At 43.7% G+C, this 20,353-nt stretch overlaps 1 protein-coding gene across 5 annotated transcripts in view; it reads left to right on the forward strand.

Annotated features, from left to right (window-relative positions):
- The first annotated feature begins 15,037 nt into the window (after nt 1-15,037).
- The window catches only part of TNRC6B (trinucleotide repeat containing adaptor 6B), a 122,786-nt gene continuing 117,470 nt past the window's right edge, over nt 15,038-20,353 (forward strand). For all 5 annotated transcript variants that reach the window (XM_082280936.1, XM_082280931.1, XM_082280934.1 and 2 more), the window contains exon 1: nt 15,038-15,191. The gene's annotated coding sequence lies outside the window, so the exon portion shown is untranslated. The remainder of the gene's footprint in view (nt 15,192-20,353) is intronic.

Consider the following 20,353-nt stretch of genomic DNA (forward strand, 5'->3'; position numbering starts at 1 on the left):
GTATCAATCCTTTGTCCATAAGGACTCCTCCTGTAGATTCCTGTTGTCACTCACCCATGCAGAAATGAGTGGTCTGGGAGAAGGCTTTAGCTAACAGTGGCCAACAGATCAGTATCTGAACTGTTTCATGTCATAAACGTAGCAGTCGAACAAAGTGATTTAGCAAGAATGTGGTAAAGAGAAAAATGGAATATAGGGCAATGTTTAACACGCAGTTGAGACTGAGTCAGGAGAAATACCTGATAAGGAGGACTGGGCAGGGTCTGGGAGCAATAACACAGACTTTAGTGGCTGAAATCCTCTTTGTTGCTAATTCAGCAATACTTTTACCATTCATGGAAACTGAATGATTAAGGAGCACATCTTTGAGAGTTGAAAAAGGAAGCAGAGGAGGCATGCAAGCTTTTCAAATGTACTCTTTTTTTAAAGTTAACCTTTCCAAAGCCTAAATCATGCTAAAATTGAGAGCTTTGATCCATAAGAAGCATTGTGTGCAATCAGACCAAAGGCCATCTGATCTGCTGTTCTGCCTCTGAGAACAGCCTGTAACAGGTGATCACAGAAGCATAAAATACAAAGCTTGTATATACAGAGGTCTTTCTCTGACACCATTCCAGCAGTCTATGGACTTCCTCAGCTTTCTGGCAGTTCCTTCTGGACCCGGCCTTAATGAATGCACTTAGTCCCTTTCTAAAAATCCTTTCTTGCTTTTGGCCTCCAAAGTGTTCTGTGGTAACAAACCCTAAATTCATTGCATGGTACAAAAAAGAACTGTTGTCAGGCTGTTTTAATGGTTTTCTTGATGATTTCCTCATAGCTACTGTGGGATCTGACTGGCACTTCTATCCTCTTGTTCACTATCCCTTTTCCAGTTCTACTCGCTAACAGAGTGGATAAACAGATTGTTTTTGTCTCTGCAGTGGGCAGATTGACATTTCACTCTGCTTTCTTGCCATCTAAATTACATACTCTGCTGTCATAAGTAAGTCCTCTTGTGATACCTAAAAAAATTAGATCCTAGTTATTAGAATATACCTGAAAACTAACATGGCTACTTGCCAAAAAAATATTTAAACATCAGAAAAACACAGGTTTAATTTTCTTGCTTTTTGTTTAGAGAAATGATCTGGCTTTTTCACTGCACAACAAATTCACAGCAAAGGCAATTGATGCGCTCCCAGCACAGAAGCAACTGATCCAAAGATTCTTTCAGGTGCTGGCTTGCAGTAGTGGTTGTTACACTCAAACAGCTGTCTGTGGTTGATGATAAAATGCAATTGATTCATTCACTAATTGATTAATTGCCTTTCCTTGAACTATATTTAACTTGAATGGCAAGCAGGTTTGTTTTACTCTATTTACCATGCAGAATGTCTTGAGACACTAAAATACCAAAGGTATTGTGCCCTCTGTTAAACATACTCATCCTCACTTCGAGGGTTAAATGCTTCCTACTCTATATAATATTCCATACAGCCTTCTGGGAACAAGCTGTAGTTTTACAGCTGGGTCTGTCAGCTCATATTATGAGCAGTATTTCATAAAATTGTTCCTGTAATGGGGGAAAAAGAGGTGTTGGAAATGACACCACCACTTGGATGTAGAAGTAACTTGATAGCTGAGTTATCATGTTGGCTTCCTGTGTGTAGCTCATGTGCCAAAAACTACTCACTGTGTTTGTAGGATTGTCGAAAGCAGTTTGATTTTGCCATACTTTGGTTACTCTCCAGACATTTGGGAGCCTTTTTTTTTCTCTCTTTGTATTTATTTCACTTTGTTAGTAAAGATCAGACATAAATTTATTAGGCTGATGTTGTTCCACTTTTTGTTTTGATAAGAACAGTGTCATCTGGTGCTTCCTTGTCCTCCCAGGCTTTTAAAATATTTATTTTTTTAAATTGTGCAATAGGTTAATTAACTAATTAGCACCATGTTGATATATATGGTCAGGTTTTCCAGGAAGTCCTTTATCTCCTTGTTGCTTCATCTTGGCTGAAGTGAATTCACAAATAGTCCAAGAGGCTGATTTCACTTGCCCTTCCTTTCCTTCTATGCTTACGCATTAATGTGCTTTACTTTCTCTTCCCTATGGTGGATGTCAGAGCTCTTTACTTTAACCTGTCAACTAACAGGATATCCTTTCCAGAGAAAGTCTCTCATCTGCTTGTCTGTTTTGCTGCCACACCAGTTCCTGAAAGGTAATGTTCACTTGTTTTCAAATTCTTTCCGTGGAAGTCAGTCTCATGCCTTGACTCCAGGGGCTAGTAGAATTCCTTAGGCTTATCATGCACTGCTTAATTACTTAATTTGAGAGAACAAACTTGCTTTTTTGCATGATATAAATCTGCTCCTTAAACTCAGCATGACTCTGAGGATGCACACAGCCTTGTTGATCCAGAGTGGAGGTTTCAGGCTCTGGTGGAACTTGTTCTTCCCTGAAGATAAAATCAGCTGAACTTGGGCTATTTACTTGCTCCTATGGCAACAGAAGTGAGTCTGGGTGAGGTGACCACATTGATTTTGACTACTTTTTTGCTAATTGTTGTTCCTGGTGGGTGCTAGAAACCTGAGGCTGTGACCTGTAAAATGAGCCTCTCTTGCTCTCCAGATAAAATGTGGTTAATGGTGCTGGGGGTCAGAGGGGCAAAGAGCAGTGCTTAGGAATTATGTTGGAAGACTGCTAGCAGTGGTTGAAGGTACAGCAGTCTTCAAATAAGCCCTCATTTGGTCCTTGCCCAAGATGGCCCCTCCTGTAAGCAAGTCACCAACCTCCTGAGGGGGTGGGAAAGATGGGAGACAGTTGTTCTGTTGCTACTCAAAAGACCCAGATAAGCTCTCTTTGGCTTCTGTATCCTGACCCTGTACAATCCCAAGAGGACGCCTGTCCTCTGGATCTCGTTCCCTCCTTGGCTGATCTGTGTGGCGCTCTGTGGGGCCGGCAGCTATGGTCATGCTTTTGGACAGAAAGTAAGCTGGGGCTCACAGCTCTCTCCTTCTGGCCTGAAATGGTGAGTGGTTCAGAAGGAGCCTCTTTGCTGAATGTGTGTCTTCTGTGTTTCTTTGGTATGCATTTGTATATTTAATGTATATGTGTCCAGTTAATTATGTGGGAGACCTTTTCTAAGTGAAACAAATAAACTCTATACTGTGTTACATTTAGATACTGTGTTCATGAGTGTCACTTGTAATATCTCTGCTACAGTTCCTGGGTTGGGGAGATTTTTATTGTTTATTTGTCAAGAACCTGTACTGTCTGGATTAGAGCAGGTTTCTGTGTAACAGGTAAGCATCTTTGGTCAATGTTTGGTGCTATTTGTTAAAAGAAATGTGGGCAGCTAAACTCTCCACAAGTACAGTGTTCTGTGGCTTTGAGTACCTTAAGAGAGACTAATTCATTCCTGCTTTCTTGCTGCTGGAGTAGGCTGCAGCAGACGTCCACTTTAGTTGTTTTTGTTTTTGTTTTTGTTTTTTTATTACTTTGCAGCTGAAATGTATCTTGCTGCAGCTATAAATGCATCTGACAAAGTGCCACTTCGGTGTCCCTTTCCATCTTTCTTATATAATTTGTACCCATCAGCAATGACATTTAATTTATGAAACTGAGTCCCTGTGCTGCATTTCAGTTTTACCTGGTACAATGTAATCCTTGACATTTAAGTAACTCACAAGCTCTTGTTTCCCATGCTCCCTTTGTTTGTGTGTACAAAAGCCTGTTTTAAAATTCCTGACCATGTTTCAGAATAAATCCAGCCTCTATTTTACTTTTGGGCATTAGGGTACATAAAAAAGTATTTGCAGTAAACAAAATCTTCATCTTTCAGTGTTTTAAATCCATGTAGCAATTGCATTTCTACTGTATAAGAGGAGTCTATCTAATCCAAGCTTGTTTTACAGGGTATCTCAGGGCTCTGTGGATCCTGAGCTTCTTTATAGCATTAGCACCACCATCACTATGTGATGTTTCTTTTTCTGCACCTGTTTTAGGGAGGTTCTCTGAGAAAGAAAGATAAGCTTGTCCTTCCCCTCATTTTCCTGCTACTCTAATATTACCATTTTGTTTCTTGACACTATTGTCTGTGGTCTTGCAAAATCAGGGAGCAGTCCAGGACTGAATGACCTCTTTGTGTCTCTAGACCTTATGTCCCCTGTCCTTAGCCTGCTGAAGAAATGCAAATTTGGAAATCCTCATTAATAAGCAAGGCTTAGGAAAAGCAGAGTCAGTGACTGTAGGAACCATCTTGGAAGAGAAACCTACGGATGCAGACGAAATGGTAAAGCCTTTCTGCCTGTAGCAAGGCTGGGACATGTTTACCTAACTCTTTGCACAACACGTATTTCTCATCTTTCTCACAAGTCTGGGCATGTGTGCTTGGGGAGTTGGGTTACAGAAAACCACAGCACAACGTACAGCACCCAGCATCCAAATGTGGGCAAATTTGCAGTGCTTTTCAGCAAGATAAAGAAGTAAGAGAGTAGGTGGAAGTGTCTGCACAAGAACTTAGGGGCATAGTAGCTGGTGTGTCCTAAACTCAATCACATAATGTGTTAATGTCTTGAGTTTTGGAGATGTTTCTAATTCTACTCCTTTCTCCCTTTCCAGCCTGTCTGTCTGCAGTGTCAACTTCTGCCTTTCATCTGACTTGTCAGGTTTTATTTTCTTTTCCTAAAGTGTTAGAATTGTCACTGGTAGGAGAATTGTAGCTATAAAACAGCTCTCCTGCCTGCCTCAGGTAGCAAGCAGAAACTTCTAGATGACAGGGAGTGTTGAAAGCAATGATTTTATAAATACTGGACAATTTTTTTATAGAGGCTGAAATTTCATTGGACGTGTGAAATTGCACATAGCCAGGAAAACACAACCAAAAGAATTTGTGCAGAAAGCATAGAGGCAAAATACAACATTTGCATAATGAGGATTGTAACTATTACAGAGAGCTTGAAACCTAGAACACAAAAATGAGAGCTGATTTTAATGCACTTATGTCCAGTAGCATAGGGAAGGATCTGGGAGGTCAGGTTAAGGATATTTCCCATTTATGAGCATTGATTCTATTCAGAGGGGCCTTTGTCCTTTTACTTTATTTAAAGTAAGGTAGCTTCTGAGTTGCAAATTTCCAGTGTGTAAGAAAGAAAAGTGTTGCACCAGTGGACTGTGGACTGATCAGCATTTTGCATGGGCTTGGGGGTGGATTTGGCACGTGCCTGCTGTGTGTTAAATGAACACCCATGTTCTTCAGCTATTTGATTTCCCAGACTGGAGTGGCTTTTCTAGCAAGGATATTGCTCTCTGCAATCAGACCAACAGCCAACTGATTGCAGGATGCAGCACTAATACCAGGATGCTCCAGCCTTTCTACTGTGATACTTTTATACAAAAGTGCCTGAAGCAGCACTCCCAGCCCAAGGGGTAACACATATGAGCTAAATGTACATGAGAACACGGGGTGACAAAGAAATAGGAACACTTCTGTGAGATCTGGCTGCTGGAACACACTGGTTTCTGCTTCTCCTGAGCTGGCTACAGACTCATGGCAGCATGGAGAACGGGGGAAAAAAGACTGAGCACACGGGAGAGCAAGCTGCTTACTCCAGAGCTGGATCTTACACCAAGCATTAGAAACAAAGGCTGTCTTCCACACTATCAGGGTGTGGGGAATAGGAATGTCAGTTGTCTGTGACAGCAGAGCTGCAGCAGCAGAGGTGTGGGATTTTACACACTTGGGATTGTGAGGAATATAAATGTTCTAGCAGAGGGTTTATGTAGGCAGACCCTTGTGTCTGAGGTTCCCCCTAAGATGCAAGAAAAGGTACGTGCTGCTGCTTGGTTATAAAGGGCAGAACCATACTTGCCCCTGCTTGCATTGTTTGGTGGGTGTTGTGCTTAAGAAACACAACACAGCAGGGGCTATTTCATTGTTGTTATGCTCTAGCTTTTCTGAAACTTCACTACTAGAGGAAAGGATAAGCAACTTCCTGGGATGTAACTTTTTTTGGAGGGGATGCTTCCACAAAGAAAGATTATTTAAAAGAAAAAGCTGGTTCCCTGAGAAGTTACAATATATTTGGTGAAACTGTGTGAAATCTTAAAGTGTAGGTGCTAGACAACCTTGGGAAAAGGGCACTTACTTCAAGTGTTTGAAAAGAAAAGCTATTTAAACTTTGAAGGAGCTATTGGTTTTATTGTTGCAATATTTATGATCCTCTCTTTATAGGTCATGCAACCATTTCCTTAGTTATCCTTAATCTCCTACCAGAAAATCTTTCTCCTGGCTGACAGTCCCCTTGTGCTGAGCACTTGCACTACAGAAACAGAAAACAGCAAATCCAAACAAAGCATGATCATCTATAGCTGCCTTGCTAAGTGCACAACACAACTGCAGAAGGATCAATTGCTCTGATTTAGAGTGGCCATTAGTGACATTTTGCCACTGAAAGGAAGAAAATATCTCTGTTTAGTGTCCTGAGGGATAACAGCCATAATCATAGACATTAGAAATGGAAAAGGTCACTAGGTCGTCTAGTCCATTGCCTCAGTACAATGCAAGGCAATTCACCAATATAACTTTTTAGGACTTGGTAAATTATGCTACCACTCGTTTGAGGTTCTCCTTCACAGTCTAACAAATCTCATAGGAAGGAAGTTAAAAAATAACGTTCTGGAGAGCTACGTAGGCAGATGTCTGACAGGCATTGCACTGAAATAATGACCTGTCTCCTAGTTTCTCAAAGCACTTGCCATTGCCTTTTTACAATGAGGACACTGTAATATATTAACTTCCTTTGTTCTGTATTTATGACTGCAGCATTCCAACAAATCAAAATTTTCTGGAAGGAAAAGTTGGGGCGATCTCTACTGGTTTCTCACCAATTTCTACACCATGTTTAAAGATGTTGATTCAGCCACAGAGTTGAAGTTATGCTTCTGCAAAGCCAGATTAATTTCCCTGCACCCAGTGGGGTTACGCTGGATTTAAACTGGAATTACTGACAACCCAGTATGACCAACAGCTTCCTCTTTGCATCCAGGGAGACAGACTCACAAGAACAAAGAGAGAGACAGACAAGCACAGGCGCCAGCTGCAGATGCTGCACCCTGCAGCCAAAATGAGGGTGTTGTTCCAGGCAGGTTCCATCTTGTTTCAAGATCTTCCACGTAAGTAGTGCTTGGTATAAGTAACTAGGAATTCACCCATGCACAGCAGTGTTGTTAACATGAGGACACCCTTGGAAACGCTGTAGGGTGTTTGCATTGAATAGTGCTGCAAAAGCAATTGCTGCAACAGAAAGTCTTCTGCAGGAGTTGGGCTCCCTCAGTAAACACAATCTCCCTGTCTTCTTGAACACCTCTCTGGTCTGGAATATCTTGGAAAAGAAGCTTAAATGTGTATTTGCCTTGCTCTTTGAGCATTAGCACTACCCTGTGGAAGCAGGACCATAGGTTACAACAGATACCAGGAGTGGATTAGGCTCTGTAAGACCCTCAGCGACAATAAGCAATCCAGCAGCAGAAATCAAGTGTGGTCCAAGCAGAGGAAGCAGACTAGAACTGAGCTGCTGAGGGCTCTTGAGAGGGACCACTCTGTTTAGCAAGGTTCTGGAATCCAGAACAGCAGTCATAAAAGAGAGAACATTTTGCTCTCTTTCGGGAAAAAAAAGAAAGCAAGCCTCAGTGTTTACTTTCCTCTACCAATCCAAGAGTCTCTTTAGGGCAGGACTAGGAGAAAAGCCCTGGCTTTTTCTGGAGTGAGGAAGAGAGAACCTGGTGTTATTAGAAGGGTCATTTGTGCTTGATGAAATCCACTGGAATTTTGATCACCTTTCCTTCCTCATGCAAAAAGAAAATAGCACAGTGGACTAAATACTGTTGTAGCTCCTGAGCAAATGAGTCTTCTTTCTGTGGTGGAGCCTGCACATAATTTTTTAGTGTCCCCAAAAAGATCATCTCCCAGTACGAGGAATTGTTCCCAGGCGTGGTCCTGAGGGCTTTGCCCACGCAGCCCCACCTTGAACTCCCAGCAACTGATCCCGTGGCAGCCACAGGGAAACTGCTGGCAGATTTCCCCTGAGGAGGTGACACAGAAAGCCGTACTCACAAACCTGGGTTGACTTTGCTGCTAACTGTTACAGAAGCAGAGCTGGGACAGTGAGTGAGTCATGGGGTTTGCAAGTAATCAGCTTTGAGTAGTAAAGAAAAAAGAGCTTGGCTCACCCAGCGTGGCTGCTCTTTGTTCCCGAGCTGCTGGAGGCAAAATCATGGGAACAGCTCCTGCCGCCTTCCTCAGGGTTCACACCACCTCACGCGGGGTGACCCTGGGCCATTTCGCTTCACAGCTCTTCCTCCTGGTACTCACAGCCCGCTGCTGCCGTCATCTCCCTCCTGCCTCCCCACGCTGCTCTCTCTGCAGGGTCTTGGCTGATCGGGGCGAGAAGAGCGCAGCTCCTGAGAGCTCCGTTTGAGGACAGAGCACGTCCTGCTGCGCGCAGTGCTGGCCCACGAGCCAAGAAACCTCCCAGAGAGCTTCCCACTCCCTGCCACATAAGATCTTCCTCACATTTTCCCCACCATCACCTTCATTCTGCCTTGCACTGAGATTTTCAGTGACCACGTTTTTCTACCGGTCTCAGTTTTACGCTATCTTTCAGCTGGTTTTTTCCTCCTCTTTCTTACTGATGATGCTCCCTTTCAGAATTATTCTTGCTTTCTACCCTTGGGTCCTGGCACCCTGGACTCTGGCCCCTGTGCAAGTGTCAGTGAGCTGTCCAGTTAAAACTCAGATACGCATGGAGTTTCTGGTGGTTTTGTTGTTCTGGTTTTTATGGAAATATAACTGCATGCTTCTCCATGAAACACCTGTTTTGGAAACTTTGGGAAGGAAGCCACGAAGGGGGAATAATACAACCACATTCCAGAGTGTATGAGAGTACAAAGTCATACTGCATCTTTGAATTCCTAATCAAAATTGATGGCAACTTTTGTGGTCGGTTTTTTTTTTTGTTTTTTTTTTCTTTTTCACCTGGGCTGCCTGGAGGAGGCACAATTTTCCACACATTAGAAAAAGAAACTTATTTTTTTCCCCCTCAGGTTTTCTGCCCTGCATTGTGCACACTCCAGTGCCCCACCCCACAGTAACTCTTCAGTCTGTCCCCTGTTCTGCAGGTGCCATCCTTGTTTCCTCATCTGTTTTTTCTGGCAGAGCATTATTCCTGCTCACTGTCTGTGTCCAGCTCACCAGACCAAAGAAAGGCAGATGTTTTGCTGATGGTATTGCTTTCAGGGCTGCTGACAAGTGCAGACAGCACTGAGCTTTTCTACTATGGATAGTTTCACTTCCAGACTAAGGAGAAATGGCAGCCATTCTGCTTGCTTTGATCTCATTAATAATAAAGGACAACGGCAGTCCTTTTGAATATGAGGAAAAAGCTCAAGTTAAAAAATTAAACAGCATACTCAATTAAATTAGAACCACAGCAAAGCCTTGGAAAGCTGCCATCTTAAATTACTACACAGATACAACTCCCAGAAAATAAGAATAATGATTTAAGAAACAAAAAATAATCCCATGCTCTTGCTCTCCTAGTAGAGTTTGCTATAGAAGGACAGGTGGGAGCTTTCCCCAGCATCAGTATTGATCATACATGTGTGGTATTTCCCTTTTGCAAGAGCAAGGGCATATATATATCATAGTCCCTGTGGCATAGGGAAGGAACCGGCAGCAATGTGCCCAGGCCTCTTTTTTTCTTCAAAACCCGATTCTTCTGTTGGGATGGAGCTGGGTGACAGAAGTGGGTACACAAACGAGTACAACTCACAAAACTGCCTAATTTGGGAGAAACAGAAACTCCAAGGTCGATCTGAACCTTGGAGAACAAAGGAAGAAAGTGTCTATAGCAGTTACCCTATGTTTAGCTGTAAAATTCTAATGCTGTCCTGATGATGAAGGTGGACCTGTAACAATAAAATGCTATAATTGCTTTCACCTACCTATACTTTAGATTCCATTTAGATTCAGCTAAAGGTGACACAAAACAATTTTGCAAAACAGTTTTAGGCTGCTACTGCTGTTGAGTACCATAGATCCAACCAAGACAGTGGAATGGGAACGTTAAAAGTCAATAAAAACCTTGTCTGAAGAGCTGCATAACTTCCAGCCTCAGCATAACTGCTAGCTGATAACTCCTAGGAGCTCGCTGCTTCACTTTCAGGACTAAACATAGGGAAAAAAATTGGCAAAAAGAGACTGCATAAAAGACTACAATATTTTTCAAAATGTTTTCCTAATTGTCTGCTTTTTTCATTAAAAAACCTCCACATGTTAGCATTGTTTTGCTGAAAATAGCTGTATTTAAAATAGCTTCAAATAATGTTAATGAAGCATTGTTTTAATTTTGCCTCCAGCAAAAACAAAACGAAGTAGTATTATGAATTATTCTCTATTTAAAACCACTGCTGTCATATTAACAATTTTTCCCTTTAGCTGTGGGCTGACAATATTCTTTCTCCCTTTTCCTTCCAACAATATAATGTGAGCATGACAGCACAACAAATTGAAACTTCTGCTAAGCACTGTGCCCCAGACATGCATAAACTGCTCTTGTTTCTATTGCAACTGCATATCTTTCCTGGGTATGACACATAAAAATAGGTAATGTCAAAATAAGCCTACTATATTAAGAACAGTTAAAGACGTGGAGGTGTCTGACTGGGACTTAAAGCTCAGGTCCTGAGCACTCAGAGTCATTAAAGATATTTTTAGGGTTTTTTTTGTAAAGCAGGAATGGTAGCACTAATCACATGACCAACATACAAATTTGAAAATTACATGACATCTCCCTAATTTCCTCTTGCTATTTAATTTAATTCTAGTCTCCATTACTTTGTTTTTCCTTAAACTGCTCTTTTGTGTTTCTCTCTGCTGTTATGGGTGGCGAGAAAATAATTGTGTTGAAATCTGTTCTTCTCTATTTTAAACACAAATCCCTTTTTTCTGTCCCCATTTTTGCAGCTTCCAGGCATATGAAGTATTACTTCCGCTCTCTTGCTTGTTCCCTGAAAAGTTCCAAGAAGGATGCACAAGAATGGCTGAGAAAACTTCTCATCACTCAGTTGAAGGAAATAGGAAATGCTGAATTCTTAGCAGATGTCTCTGCTGAAAGTAATTATTAGGATAAATACTTTTAAATAAGGATATTTAAACAGGATCAAAATCTTTGTAAATATTTATGCTTTATTCCCCTCATATATTGATGCCATATCCCTGCTGAAACTTCCCTGAAGTCTTCTAGGAAAAGGATGGATTAAAAAGCAGCTTCCAGGGGAAAGATGTAAGTAAGCAACTAATCTAATCAGCCTGTGTTTATATAGAACAAGAGAACATCAGTTCTTTTATTACTTTTTTATGAATAATTTTTTAAACAACAGCAATCTTCTTTTCCAGTGCTGCCTGCATTTTAGACACAGATAAAGCACAGCATTATATCATATGTTAAATGTCACGTTTCATGTGAAAACACTTAAACATAGGGCACCATAAAGAGCATCAGCACACACTTGACTGTGGCTTTCCAAAAAGTAACCTTTCTCTTAATCACTATGCAGGTAAGTAGTTGGCTCCTTTCTGTGTCCACAAGACAGCTGCTGCTTAGGGCATGCAAAGCAGAAAAAAAGGCAGGGTTAGCAAAGACCTTTTCTGAAAGTATCAGTAGTTTTTAGTGACTGACTATCCAGGCTCATTTGGGTACATTAACTTAAAAACCTAGCAAGCCTATAAAAAAAATCACATCATGGCACTTTTGGAAACAATAAACCAGTGTCTGATCTCAGAAACACTAACTACAAATTCCAAATATCGAAGCTGTTTCTAAATTCTTGTCTTCTCTCATTCCTGCATTCAGAATTGTCCCAAGCTGGCAGCACATTTTGTTTAGACACGTTTAGCCTTCATGCAGGCTTTTTCTGGACTGTATCCCTGTCAGATGCAGTATTTATAACAAGTACATTTTAAAAATGAAGAGGTGATGTATTTTCATAACATAAGAGTCAAAAGGCTGTGGAATTGACCCCAGCACTGAAGTCTGTCTGTCTCTCTGGCTACAAGCTGTGTGAGGTTTGATGCTCTGCAGGCAGGGTCCCAGCCTGTTTCCTGAGGAGCCAAAGAGCACACTCATACTGCAGTGAGACCACTCCCCAAACCTATAATGGTTTTTCTCATCACTTCACTGTCAGAGCGGAAAGATTTTCACCCCAAAGAAATCCAACCTTTCCCAGCACCTGGAAGGGCCCCACAGTGGTAGTGTAATACTGACATCCAGTGGCTGAAAAAATGCAATTTCACTATCCAACTTGGTTTCATTTTTTGGATAGGACTGATAGTGGGGAGGTATGAAAAAACCCGCAAGAATTTTTTTTTTTCCCTAAGCATTTGGACTTCATGAGAACCAGAACATGACAGGAAGCTGTGATTCCTTCCAAATCCACGGGTGAACCTGGGTGGGAACTCCTGAGTCATCCATTATAACTTCGGCCAAACCAACAAAATCTGCTTGCTTTCTACAGTTCAAATTTGTTTTGTAGTGTGAAACTACAGGAACAAGGGAGAGTGGTATCTTTTGCTCCTCCGAAATGAAAATATCCGGTTCCCTAGGCTTATGCAAAACAAATCATATTCCTTCACCTGCACGCCCTGAGCAAAACATAGGAAGGAGCACTCACAAAAGAACACCAGTAAGGGGAAAGAGAGTTTACAGAGGGAAATTATTTAATTATTTTTTTACTTATGGCAAATACAAGGTCAGCTCTTGGACAGATCCTTCTCTCCCAAAGTGCGCAACCTGTACTCTTGGAGTATTAGTGATGTCTGCTTACAACATGAAAAATACACGTGGATAGACAGGACACAGACAGCTCCCACACACTGAATAAACAATGAGGAAGAGAGGCAAAGTGCATCCAAAAGTTATATTACTAATTCGTATTGATTTATGCAGAGCCTTTTGTATTCCTTACAGCACTACAGTAACAAGTATGTACACATCCAGTATGAAGTCACATTCATATTAATGGAGCTCTTTTCCCACCAATCAATGTAGAAATCAGTTACCATTACTGAATGGAGAAGCCATCAGAAGATTCACTGCTCTTTACTGACTCGTGTAGCCTGAGTTTGCACGGATCTTGTCCGCTGTCTGTGCCACTAGCACACGACTGTGCTGTGCTGGCAGCTGTCCCTCCTGCTGGTGACTAACCTGTAAAGGGCTCTGTGGCTCTTCCAAGACAGAGCACGTTTTCACCGAACACCCACAGACCTGTTCACTAGGGTGACAGGCACATCCCATTTCTCGAGTTCTCTCTTCAGCACCAAAACGGCACTTTCAGCTGCTCCACGGTTCTGCTGATCAGGTTGTTAACAGGATTCTCCAAAGGAGATCAAATGGAAAGATTGCACAGGCATGCAGCCGTGGGCGAGGTCAGGAAATGACACTCATCAATGGAACAGCAGCCTTCAAATATACTGGAGAATGAGAACGAGCATAGACATTAGGTACAAGCAAGGATAACCTCTTGCTCCCAGTTTATCCTCCACATGCTTCTGTTATCCATGTATTCCCCTCAGTGCTTTCTGTCCGTTTTGGATACTCCAATGCTCCTCGGGTTCTGCTCTGTTAATCCTTTGTGCCATGCAGGTCCTGCTTATGTACCTCCCATTTTTGTCCTTCCCGTTCTGAGACGCAGCAGTGCTGACCCACACCTGCTCTGCAGGCGCTTCCAGCCCCAGGGCTCAGGCGGCTGCAGCTCCTCCCGGCCTTCACACCACCTCCCAGGAAAGCGTCCCCGGGCCTGCTCCTGCCTCAGCCTCCCACCGACCGCCCCCGCAGTCCTGTTTCTGGCTCGGCCCACTCCACGGATAATGAAGATCAACGTGTATTTGTAACGATTACATTTAGGAATAACACTGTGGTCACCGCAAATCCCTTTTCCATAAGTTTTCCCGGTCGTGGGCCTCCGTCACGTGCGCAGCTGCCCAGGCCACGTGGGGCGCGGCCGGCACGCACCATCGCCCCGCCCACTCTCCTCCCTCCAGGGAGATTGACAGTGAAACCAACCAATCAAAAGCTCGACCCTACCTTTCCCCACCCCTCCAGCTCACGGTTGCTGTGTCATCCGGCGGGTGACACCGGGGGGCGGTCGCCGGTTGGCTGCGCAGGCGTCGGATTCCGGCCAATGAGCTTCGCGAACTATACGACTGACACCTACCCTGCCCAATAGTTGTCTCGCGTGCACGTGGAGGGGCGGGGGAAGCGTAGCTGTGGCTGAGGAGGGTGGGCAGTGTGGCATCGGTGCCGTGTCGCGGCGCCGCTGAACGGCCATTCCCGCGATCGCCCGTGCGGCCGGCAAATGAGTGCACTGATGTAACCTTGCCTCGGTTGAGGAGGGTCCCAGGAGCCGCCGAGGAGAACGGCTCGGTGGGCGGGTTTCCGCGCTGTTACGGTGTAACGGGTACATTCCTTCTCTAATGGAGTCGGAGGGTGCGACCCACAGCCCAATCCGTAGAGCGGAAGGGCGGGACAAATACAAGCGGGCGAGCGAGTGCCCCATTTAAGGGGCAAATATCGCAGCCAACTGGCAGAGGAAGAAGGGGCGGGAGCCAGTGAGGGATGTGAAGGGGGGTAACCGCTGACAGCCAGCAAATGCAGCCAATCACTGAGCGTGTAGTGACGCGAGAGCCCAATCAAAAGCCCTGAGAGGCGGTGCTCTGCTGTGATTGACGTGCGTCATGGCTAATGGGCGGAGAGATCGCCCAGACTCTTCCCAATGGGCAGCGTGCAGGCGCGGAAAGGGGAGAGGAAGGAGAAGACGAGCAGGCAGAACGACCAATCAGCGCGAGGGTCGGCGAGGCGCCGTCCAATGGGCGGTGCGAGAGGCGGTGCGGGGGCGTGTCCCGGTGTGTTTGGGTTCGTGCTCCTCGGGGGAGGGAGAGACGGCGGCAAGGAAAGTTTGGTTTTGGTTTTTTTTTTTTTTCCCCCCCCCGGTGGTGTTTTTCTGGCGGGGCCGGCGGAGGGGGGGGGGAGGGGGACGACGCTTTTCGCAGCTTCTTCGCCTTTTGCTTCCTGGGGTTCGTGTTTCCCGGGCGGGCGGAGCCGCCCCCGGCACTGAGAAGAACGGGGGCTCAGCGCACCGCGGCGGCGCCTCGGCGGTGAGTGCGGGACGGGCCCCCCACGTATCCCCTATCCCCGCTCCCAGCTCCCGCCGCGGGATTCCCTCGGAGCCCTTCCCGCCTTGCGGACCCTCGCGCCGCCTCTGAGGGGCCTCTGGCGCCGGGCCGCGGTGCCGCGGGGCGGGGGAGGGACGGGGGGGCCGGGCCGGCGGGAGGGGCCCCAAGCGGCGGCGGCTCAAGGGCGCTGCCCCGGCGGCGGCGGAGCGGCCGCTGCTCCCGCCCCGACCCCGGCGAGTGCCTGTCCCGGGGCACAGCCGGGCGAGCGCCGCCCCCTCTTCGCCTCACGTGCGGCCGCCGCTCGCCGCGGCTGCGCCCCGGTGCCCCCCGCCGCCCCCTCCGGCTCCACACAGGGCCCCGGGGAAGAGCCGCCCGCCCGCCCGCCCGCCGGATCACCCAGGCCGGGCAGGAGGTACAGCGGCGGAAAGACTCCGAGAAGCCCTTGTGTAGATGGGGGAAAAAAAGTGCTGTAGTGTGGGGACAGAGCCGAGGTTGCGTTGGTACCACTGCAAACCGCGCTGGATGAGTGGAACGTGATGCTGGTGTGTGCGTGTGTGTGTGTGAATGTAATGGGTGGGTGGGAAGAGTGACCGTGTTCAGAGGTGTGTCCCAGGCGGAAAATAAAGTTTCCCCAGCTGTTTGTAGCAAAAATGCGGGAATGTTTGTTTCTGGAGACGCTTCTCTGGTTGTGGATAAGCGCTGCCTGCAGCGTGGTATCTTGATAGCTCAGATCTGCTTTATGAAAGTGCATGTAGGAGGCTCTACTACAGCATAGAGCTGAGGCTTGTTGAATAAATCGAAGTCTCAACAAAGTGTTTTCCTAGCTAAAGTAGAGACGCTTACTGCTGTAAACAGTACTTGTTTTTCCATGGTAACATTTCACTGGCCTTATGAACGTTTGTTAAGATAGCTCTTTGCAAAGTTAACTTTCCTTTTTTTACAATCCATTAATTACTATATTTTAAGCATGACTTGCTAGAGTTCAGTGTCACATTTACAACCTCTACAAAAACTGTGACTCTTCCTGCAAAATAGTAGATCTTTTGGGGTTGTATAGCTGTGTATTTGAAAGGTCTGTTTTACCTATTGTTTTCCAGTAAAATCGCTATCCATATGAATGGATTTTGGAAATTAGTTCCTGCGACAAGTGTTGTAGAGGTGATTGCTTCGATTCGTAGGGTTATTAAAATATGTGCACAAGTTCAAGCAGCTTTGTAATTAGTTTGTCCACACCGAAGTTGCTCAGCAATGCCCTTCTCTCCTGTGGTGACTCTCTAAGGGTACAGATTCCTTGGAATGTGTGCTGTTGAGATGTGAGTGAATGCTCTCATCTGCTGCATTACCCAAGGCCCCGACTTGAGAGATAAGTTCCAGGTTTTCTAGATGAGCCATGGTTAGTGCAGGATCTGCTGGGTAGATGTACCTCGAGGGAGGAGTTTGCAGGGGTGACTTTCCACCCGAGTTTAACTGAGTTGCAGGTGTAACTAGACAATTCCTCAGCGAAGAAATTGCCCTGCAAAAAGTTGAGGCTGGAGATGGGGGAAGGGAGCCCAGAGAGCTGTGTGTTAGATTTTCTGCTGTGAGGTTTTGGGGCAGTAAGATGCAGGCACATCTGTCTTTGTAGAGATTAGATGAGGTCATCATTATACATTTAGTTTTATCTTGTTTAGCTATATTGCATGTAAACATTTTGTAAATACCATATTCTGTGTAGAACTATACATATGTAGGGAATTAGCTCAGAAGTTTCAGTGCTAATTGGCAAAATGTTATTGGGATGCTTAAAGGGAAGCACTTAAACCCTGTAATATGGAAGTCCTGGAAAAAATGTAATGATAAACCAGTCAGTATCTCTTGATTAGGCAGACTTTTGAATTAATGCATTACTACAGTTTCTGTACACCTGCAAGTTTAGCTAGAGATCTACACTTTCATTTAAATAGTAAGTTCAAACGTTTGGATGTAAAAGTCTTGACAAAGCTTAATCTGCCAGAGTTTGTGTGATCGAATAGTCTAGTAAAATATTTAGGTTGAGTGTGTGTCATGGCTTTGCTTGGTGATGTTTATTTCACCATTAAAACTTGGTGTTGGAGGATGACTTCAGAGGAGAAAGTTTCAGGAGAGAATTTTGTGTAGTTCTGAGGTAGTGTATTTTACCTTAGATCTGCCTCCTGTCATAGCAAGTATGAAATCAGAAATTAATTTTTTTGCAGAAGTAATGCATAATAAAAATCGTATCTGGAGATAGCTGCATCTAGAGCAGTGGGATGAATAGCTCCAGCCAGAATGATGGAAAGAATTGAAGGACTGCTGTAGAATTAGTAATTTGAAAATATGTTAAAATGGGGTTTGTTCTCTTGGATTTCTGAGTGATTTTTTTCTTTTTTTCCCCCCCAGTAAAGCTGGTGTATTTCTGCTCACAGAAGAGATTGGATTTACAATTAAGCAGTATGAACTGGAGATCATAGAATAAGTCTAAGAAGCTTAGTTATTGACTTGAATGAGTTTATTAATAGTCTGCTTAATGGTTTGGTTACTCTATTCTCCATTTTCTGCAAAATGCTTGGATGCAGAGTCTCTTCTAGTCATTTATTGCCATTATTGTGTTTATTTTCTTGGAAATCTTTTTATACATAGATATTGTCTGCTTTGTGCAGTAATAACAATTAACAGTCATTTTCCAGTTTCTTTGCAATGGCTTTCCTCAGTAATTGCTCGTAGTGCTGCGATTAGGTTCACAAACTCTGCAATACTTCTACTTACAGCATACCTTGCATCTTACAGCTATTCACTTCTTTATTATTAGTTTTTGTTTTTCACTCATCCTTAACCCGCGTGTAATTTGGGTCAGTAGCTGTGTTTTTGTGAAGAACTGGCATTGTTTGTCTTCACAGGATAAATGAAGCCTGTTTAGCACATAGGTAAAGGAGGGAAGTACCTGATACTAGCACATATGTACCACTGGCTTTCTTTAAAGCTAAAAGTTTTCTGTTGCCTCAGTGCTTATAAAATGGGTTTGCTCTGGAATTGCTTTTAATGATCTGTTTCTTGCGTTTTCAGAAATTTCAGTCATGAAATGTTTCACTGCCTTAGGGAGAGAATAGCAAGAGAATGTTAGTCTTCAGTTCTAATTGCAAGAACCCAGCACAGAGATGTTGAGCAAACAGTAACGCGTATTTCTAATGGTTTGACCAGTTGTGGTAGAAGCAGACATATATTCTTGCTAACAGTCTTAATTAAATTAGAATTTACTGTCTTTCTCCATTTTCAGATAAAACTTACGTGCTAAGGTTACTTGTTCTTTCAGCAGTGTGTGGAATATGGACTGAAGAATTCATGTTAATTTTTTGTGAATCCAAACGAAACTTTTGGCTACTATCTGCTAATAAAAATAGGAGCACTTTTTGGTACTTGAGCCAGCTGTCACTGTCAGACAAGTAGTTGCCTGCTGGTATTTCTGCTTGCGAGGTGACTGGGGTGAGAGTAGTCAGGATATTCTGATTGCTGTTCCCCGTCCCTTTCAGCGGATAGTAAAACTCTGATACTTCCTTACATTTCTCTTCTGTTCATGCCTTCTTTGTGTTGCACTTTTACTCATTATTTTCTGTTTCTTCAGGGAAATAAACATGCTTTGCTGCAAGGCGTTGGTGTCACTTATTTTTTTCCCCTTTAGAGCAGTAGGCAGTGAGTATGTTAAATTTATTTTTTCCCTTTGCCTTCTTATAGCGGTTAGAGGGAGAGGGTGTTTTTGCACTTATTATGGTTTGCATCATGTTGTAGGGCAATGTTCTGAGGTTTTTAAGTTTTCATCAGTGTAAGGGTTGTGGTTGGAGTTTGGATGTTCTCCGTGTTTACCATGTTGTGAGCTATGGAGATGACCTTTTCCAGTTTCAGCTAGTCAGTACGGATTGCGTTTCTGGGCCTTGCCAGCTTTAGTAGTTCTGAAATTGGATATCGTGCATGTATTTCCTGATTTAATGTCTGTGGATTAGAAAAAACACAATAGTTTCTCAGTGAGAAAATCTGGGAAGCAAGTTAATGTTCTGTCTGAGACTTGCACTGTTTAAATTTTTTAAAATATCTACTTAAAAAAGTGAAATGGATCTGAAAGCAGCTCTTAGCCAGTTTAGCTTTTAAGTTTGTGGAGCAGCATCCTGCTTGTCAGGAGAAATGGGAGGTATCATAAGGCAGCACTTGTGCTGCGTGCTACAGGATACTGGTCAGAATAAACGTGTAAAAAATAACCTGGAAGTTGATATATTTTGACCATGTTAGACAGAAGATGGGAGGCTGGAAAGCTTATTAGCGGATGAAAGGATAAGAAGCAAAGTTGCAAAACAAAGAGTTGATAATTTTAGATACATTTTGACTAATCCCCTGTCAGACTGATACAATAATATCATGTTGCTTGTGTCAGGGGAAGTCCTCTAATTCATCTGAGTAATGAAGTAAAAGTCATTGATGTATTCTATAATTTTATCATGACTCTTGAGAGTGTCATAAAAAGTGCTATAAAGAAAAACAACCTGGCAGACTTTTTCAGTAGTGTATTGGGTTTTTCATTAGTAAAGTCTGTTCTGTAATAGGAGAAATTTATGCCCTTTGATTTGGTAGTAGTTGATAAAGAACATCATTTTTGTGAATACTGTTGGCTTTCTTCTGCTAAGTTTGAGGATTTTTCAGATTCTGGCCTCTATTTTGTTTGTTGGAAATGCTTCTTCCTGTTCCTCTGATCATCTTGTATCCTAGGGTTGCAGGAGATTTTTCCTACTCGAGTCCCTCTTTTTTTCTTACCACAAACACTGGTTGTTCTTGCAGTTCTCTAGTGTGTTGTTCACGTGGCAAAGGTAGACTTTGTGAGAGAGTTTCACTAGTTAAATTAAGTGTATGATTTTAAATCCAGAAGTTAGATGTTTGGAAAGCTGTTTGCTGGTCTTCTTGTTTAGGACTAGCCCAATAGGTCTCCACATGACCAGAACTAAGAAACTCCTGGGCTGCTCCAAGGTAATCTCATTGCCAACTTCCCTGGCTTTGTGACCTCTCTGCATAAATCTCACAACAGTATCACAAGTGGTAGGAGAGACAGAAAACCCGTCTCTAGCAAATAGAAGGAACTCTTCATGGACTTGCCAGTCTACTGTGGA

The sequence above is a fragment of the Coloeus monedula genome, assembly GCF_965178545.1.
Source record: "Coloeus monedula genome assembly, chromosome: 4".
In the NCBI taxonomy this organism is placed as follows: Eukaryota; Metazoa; Chordata; class Aves; order Passeriformes; family Corvidae; genus Coloeus; species Coloeus monedula.